General features: G+C 46.9%; 1 pseudogene; it reads left to right on the top strand.

Moving 5' to 3' along the window:
- The first annotated feature begins 4,729 nt into the window (after positions 1 to 4,729).
- On the top strand, positions 4,730 to 5,960 carry LOC131501919 (glyceraldehyde-3-phosphate dehydrogenase-like; annotated as a pseudogene).
- Positions 5,961 to 6,327: the final 367 nt, after the last annotated feature.

Below are 6,327 nucleotides of genomic sequence, written 5' to 3'. Positions count from 1 at the left end.
GGCTCTGTGCTGACAGCTCAGAGCCTGGAGCCCGCTTCGGATTCTGTGTCTCCTCTCTCCCTGTGCCCCTCCCCACTCACGGTCTGTCTCTCTCTCTCTCTCAAAACTAAATAAACATTAAAAAATTTTTTTGAAAAAAAAAGTTAAATAAAAATACATACATAGAGGTGATTCTCATCCATTGTTATGAACTGCATGTTTGTATCCCCCCAGATTTCATATGTTTAACTCCTACCGTCCAATATGATGATATCAGGAAGAGGGGCCTTTGCAAGATAATTAGGTCGTGAGGGTAGAGCCTTCATGATAGGATGTGTGCCCTCACCAGAAGACCTTGCTTCCTCTCTGTTCTCCACCATGTGAGGATACAAGAAGAAAATGGCCATCTGCGAACCAAGAAGCAGGCCTTTACCAGTCCCTGGGGTCGCCATCACTTTGATCTTGAACTTCCTCGGAAACAGGAGAAATAAAAGCTCATTGCTTAAGCCACTCACTCTGCTGTTATCAGTTATAGCAGCTAGAACTAAGACATCCATATTGTAATCTACTTTATGTGGGAGGGAGCCGGTAACCAGGGCGTTGAATATTGCGCGTAACTGCAGCACGACTATGGGAATGTGGTACTTACATGACGTGCAGGAAACGTTGAACACAGCAGGCTTGAGACTGCTATCTTTGGGCTGCTTGGCAGAGTTGGCCATTGGCTGGAATCTGGGAGCTCGTATTTGGGGAGGGTTCCCACCGGTCCCTAACTGAAAGTGTTGGCTCGCTGGGCCTGAACTGTTTGTACAAACGCTATGGTTAATGCCGAACATCTGCTTTCCTTCTGGGAGTCTAGAATGCTGGTACATGCCGGGCCAAGGGGACCTCCAATACCAGCCCATTACAAACTTTGAACACTGAATCTCTAATGAGCTTCCCTGGCAGACGATAGTCTCCACGTGTTGTCACAATTTCAGGCGGGAGGAATTACCGGCATCCTCTGGGATGAGCGGATGGCTCCTCTGGGAGAGAGCTCTTTGACAGCTGGTTCCAGGTTTCCTCTAGACATGGCACCCATGCTACTCTCCCCTTTGCTGATTTTGCTTTGTATCTTTTCACTACAGGAAGTCATCGCTGTGAGGAAGCATGTATGCTGAGTCCTGTGAGCCTTCCCACCAAATCATTGAACTGGGGGTGGTCTTGGGGACCCTCAACATATGTAAGCACCAAGTGTCACGGGGGTAACAGAAGGAAGGAAACAAAAGAGATCTGCTGACCTAAACAACCAAATACTCACACACACACACACGCACGCACACACACACACACACGCACACACACACACACACACTACCTTCAGGGGCGTCTGGCTATCTCAGTCTGTAGACCGTGCAACTCTGGATCACAGGGTTGTAAGTTCGAGCCCCATGTTGGGTGTGGAGATTACTTAAAAATAAAATCTTGAGGGGCCCCTGGGTGGCTCAGTGGGCTAAGCTTCCGACTCGTGGTTTTGGCTCTCCCCTGCTCGTGCGCTCTCTCAAAATAAATAAAGCTTTAAAAATTTAAAAATAAATAAATAAATAAATACTTAAAAAAATTCTTTCAAACCACTGAATACATGTTCATTTCTGTCCTGTTTATTCTTTAAATGTTTAGAAGTAGCTTACGATAAGAATACGCATAATAATACAGCATGATCTCATTATGTAAAAATATACACATGGGCATAGGGAAAAAGACTGGAAGGAATACATCAAAACATTAACAGTTGTTTTCTCCAGATGAAGTGATAGAATTCTAATGCTTAGTTTTTTCTTTCTCTTGTGTTGAACTGTATTTTCCACATTTTCTACAATGAGCACATATTGCTTTTATGATGAGACTAAAAAAAGATTACATAAATTGAATGTTAAACATAATTAAGAATAGGAAAATCAGACAAAATACACAAAAATGCAGGAAGCCATGACTAAGAGAAAAACATTGAAAATAGATGTACAGACTGTTGGGGCGCCTGGGTGGCTCAGCCGGTTAAGCGTCTGGCTCTTGATTTCAGCTCAGGTCACGCTCTCACTGTTTGTGAGTTTGAGCCCCATGTCCGGCTGCACACTGACAGTGCAGGGCCTGCTTGGAATTCTCTCTCCCTCTCTCTCTGACTCTCCCATACTCTCCTCTCAATATAAATAAACATTAAAAATGAAATCAAATTAAAAAAAAAAGAAAATAGAGGTATAGACTGTAAAGATCTCTAAAACTGAACATTTTTGCCCTCACATTTGACTGAGTTCCATGACAACGAAGACAAAATAGAAACATAGTTCAGTCATCAAGAAAGCATAGTATTTCTATCACCGTATATCAAATAATCACAAACTCAGTGGCTTAAAACAATATCTGTGTATTAGCTCACAGTTCTATAGGTCAGAAGTCTGGCTGGGCTCCTGGTGGCAGAATTTCATTCCCTGTCCTTTGTTGGACTGAGATCTCAATTTCCTTGCTAAATGGACTCCTCTCTCTTTAAGCAAGCAATAGTGTATCAAATCTGTCTTGTGCTTCAAATCTCTAACTTCTCTGTCTCTAACTTTAGATTTAAGAGCTCATGTGATTAGGTCAGGACCACTCAGAGAATCTACCTTTGTTAAGATCAACTGTTCATAGGGGCGCCTGGGTGGCTCAGTCGGTTAAGCGGCCGACTTCGGCTCAGGTCACGATCTCGCGGTCCGTGGGTTCGAGCCCCGCGTCAGGCTCTGGGCTGATGGCTCAGAGCCTGGAGCCTGCTTCGGATTCTGTGTCTCCCTCTCTCTCTGCCCCTCCCCCGTTCGTGCTCTGTCTCTCTCTGTCTCAAAAATAAATAAACGTTAAAAAAAAGATCAACTGTTCATAGGGACGTCTGGGTGGCTCAGTTGGTTAAGTGTCTGACTTTAGCTCAGGTCATGATCTCACGGTCTGTGGGTTCGAGCCCCGCGTCGGGCTCTGTGCTGACAGCCCAGAGCCTGGAGCCTGCTTGGGATTCTGTGTGTGTGTCTCTCTCTGCCTCTCTCTCTCTCTCTCTCTCTCTGTCTCAAAAAATGAATAAACATTAAAGAAAATCAACTGTTCATATAACATAACTGAATCATAGGAAAGAAATCTATCATATTCACAATCTCTGGGTTACACAGGAAGTGTACATTCACCACCAGGGTGTGGAGAATCCTGGGGACTCATTTAGAGTTCTGCCTTCACATAGCATGTATAATTTTGTATATTTTGGAAAAGATGGAATTTAACCACTTTGCACGCATGCATAGTCTCTCCCCTCATTCTATGCCCAGGGGAAGTCCTAGGGGGATGCGCACAGCGGCTTGTGTGAACACCCAACACATTCAAATGCTCAATCCTAATGTTTTATCTTTTAAGGAAATGCACTGAAAACAAGCTGCAAAAGAGGGAGAAATCAGCCGGAGACGGCAGGAAGGACAGGTGCTCTGGGGCAGAATGGAAAATGATTGACATAGGACACAGCCACAGGTTGGGGGAAATGCAAACTTAATCAAGAGTCTGAAACCAGGGATGCCTGGGTGGCTCGGTCGGTTAAGAATCCGACTTCAGCCTATGATCTTGTGGTCCATGGCTTGTGCGTGCTCTCTCTCTCTCTCTCAAAAATAAATAAACATTAAATAAAAGAGGTCTCAAACCAGATTTTCAAGACTTTGCCCCTACCCTCTACCTAGTTCTCTGGACTTTGCTAATTCCCTTTCTTCCCCCATATAGGCCTAGTTTTCTTGTCCTTTCTTTTCCTTTTTTTTTTTCTTGTATAAGGAACAGTCTAAATGATAGATCCAAGTGATGTCTCAGCTTCCTACTTTGTACTACTGCATAGAAGTCAATGGTAATTGTGCCTTGTTTTCCAAAGTCTGGTTCAGAGTCCAGAAGAATTGGTGTCACCTAGGAGCTTGTTGCAAATACAGTTTCAGGGGCGCCTGGATGGCTCAGTTGGTTAAGCGTCCAGCTACTGATTTCAGCTCAAGTCATGATCTCGCGGTTTGTGAGTCCAAGCCCCACATTGGGCTCCACACTGGCAGTGCAGAGCCTGCTTGGAATTCTCTCTTTCCCACTCTCCCTCTGCCCCATTCGTGTTCTCTCTCTCCAAAATAAATAAATAAACTTAAAAAAAAGAAATAAAGTTTCAGGCCCCCAGACCTACTAGATCAGAACCTGCTTTACAAGCAGATCACTGCGTGATTCCTGAAAGCTTGACAAGGGGTACTTCAGAGCCTTACTGCTCCCTTTGTGAATTCTGCTGCACAGACTCACCGAAGTCCCAAGGGCCTGGGACCTGTAGCCCTCTGGTGTGCCCCTTCCCTTACTTCCACCTCCTCAAAAATGAAAAGCGCTGCTAATCGACATGGAACTGGGGTCGTGGCTATAAGCTCAGCTCACTTTAAGAAACTACGATCGGGGCACCTGGCTGGTTCAGTCGGTTGAGCGGCCGACTTCAGCTCAGGTCATGACCTCACGGTCTGTGGGTTCGAGCCTCGCGTCGGGCTCTGTGCTGACAGCTCGCAATCTGGAGCCTGCTTCCGATTCTGTGTCTCCCTCTCTCTCTGCCCCTCGCCTGCTCGCTCTCTGTCTCTCCCTCAAAAATAATAAACATTTAAAAAAATTAAAAAAAAAAAAAAAAGAAGCTACGATCAAGGCTCTCTTCTCCCCGTCCAACAGACAGCCGCATCTTCTCGTGCAGTGCCGGCCATGTCCCCGACACACGATGGTGAAGGTCAAATTAAATGGATTTGCCGTATTGGGTGCCTGGTCACCAGGGCTGCTTTTAACCCTGGCGAAGTGGATATCATCGCCGTCCATGACCCCTTCGTTGACCTCAGCTACATAGTCTACATGTTCCAGTATGATTCCACCCACAGCAAATTCCACAACACGGTCAGGGCTGAGAACAAGAAACTCGTCATCAGCGGAAGGCCCATCTCCATCTTCCAGGAGCAAGATCCCCCCAACATCTAATAGGGTGATGCTGGTGCCGAGTATTGTGGAGTCCGGTGGGGTCTTGACCACCATGGAGAAGGCTGGGGCTCACTTGAAGGTGGGGCCAAGAGGGTCATCACCTCTGCCCCTTCTGCTGATACCCCCACATCCGTGATGGGTGTGAACCAAGAGAAGTACGACAACGCCCTCAAGAACGCCAGCAATGCCTCCTACAGCACCAACTGCTTGGCCCTTCCGGCCACGGTCATCCGTGACAACTTTGGCATCATGGAGGGACTCGTGACCACAGTCCATGCCACCACTGCCACCCAGAAGACTGCGGAGGGCCCCCCTGGGAAGCTGTGGTGTGATGGCGAGGGGCTGCCCAGAACACTCTCCTTGCTTTTACTAGCACTGCCAAGGCTGTAGGCAAGATCATCCCTGAGCCGGATGAGAAGCTCACTGGTATGGCCTCCCGGGTCCCTACCGCCAACGTGGCCATTGTGGACCTGACCTGCCGCCTGGAGAAAGCTGCCAAATACTATGATATTAAGAAGGTGGTGAAGCAGGGGGACCTGGTTGGCTCAGTCAGTTAAGCGTCTGACTCTTGAATTCAGCTCGGGTCACGATCCCGTGGTTTCCGAGATCAATCCCTGTGTCGGGCTCAGCGATGACAGTGTAGGGCCTGCTTGGGATTCTCTTTCTCTCTCTCTGCTCATGCTTGCTCTCTGTCTCTGAAAATAAATAAATAAGCTTAAAAACAAAGAGAAGGTGGTGAAGCAGGCATCAAAGGACCCCCTCAAGGACATCCTGGGGTACACTGAGGACCAGGTTGTCTCTCGTGACTTTAACAGCGACACTCACTCTTCCACCTTCCATGCTGAGGCTGGCATTGCCCTCAATGACTGCTTTCTCAAGCTCATTTTCTGGGATGACAATGAATTTGGCTACAGAAACCGGGTGGTGGACCTTATGGTCCAGATGGCCTCCAAGGAGTAGGAGCTCCCTGGACCACCAGTCCCAGCAAGAGCAAGAGGAAGAGAGAGGCCCTCCCTTCTGGGGAGTCCTTGCTCTAACTCATCATCCCCCAACACATTGAGAATCTCCCGACCTTACATAGTTTCCATCCCAGACCCCCTGAAGAAGGTGAGGGGATTGGGGAACCCTATTTATCATGTACCATCAATAAAGTATACTGTACCAAGCCAAAACAAAAACAAAAACAAAAACAAGGGAAGCTATAGTCAAGATGTTCCTAAAATTCATATGGAAATGCAAAGGACCCAGGGTTACCAAAAAAGAACAACCTTGGAAGACTCAAATTTCCCAATGTCAAAACTTGCTACAAAACTCCAGTAATCAAGAAGATCATCCAGGGGAGTCTGG

The sequence above is a fragment of the Neofelis nebulosa genome, chromosome X (genome assembly GCF_028018385.1).
Source record: "Neofelis nebulosa isolate mNeoNeb1 chromosome X, mNeoNeb1.pri, whole genome shotgun sequence".
NCBI classification, from domain to species: Eukaryota; Metazoa; Chordata; class Mammalia; order Carnivora; family Felidae; genus Neofelis; species Neofelis nebulosa.
This window is presented reverse-complemented; position numbering and strand designations above follow the sequence as displayed.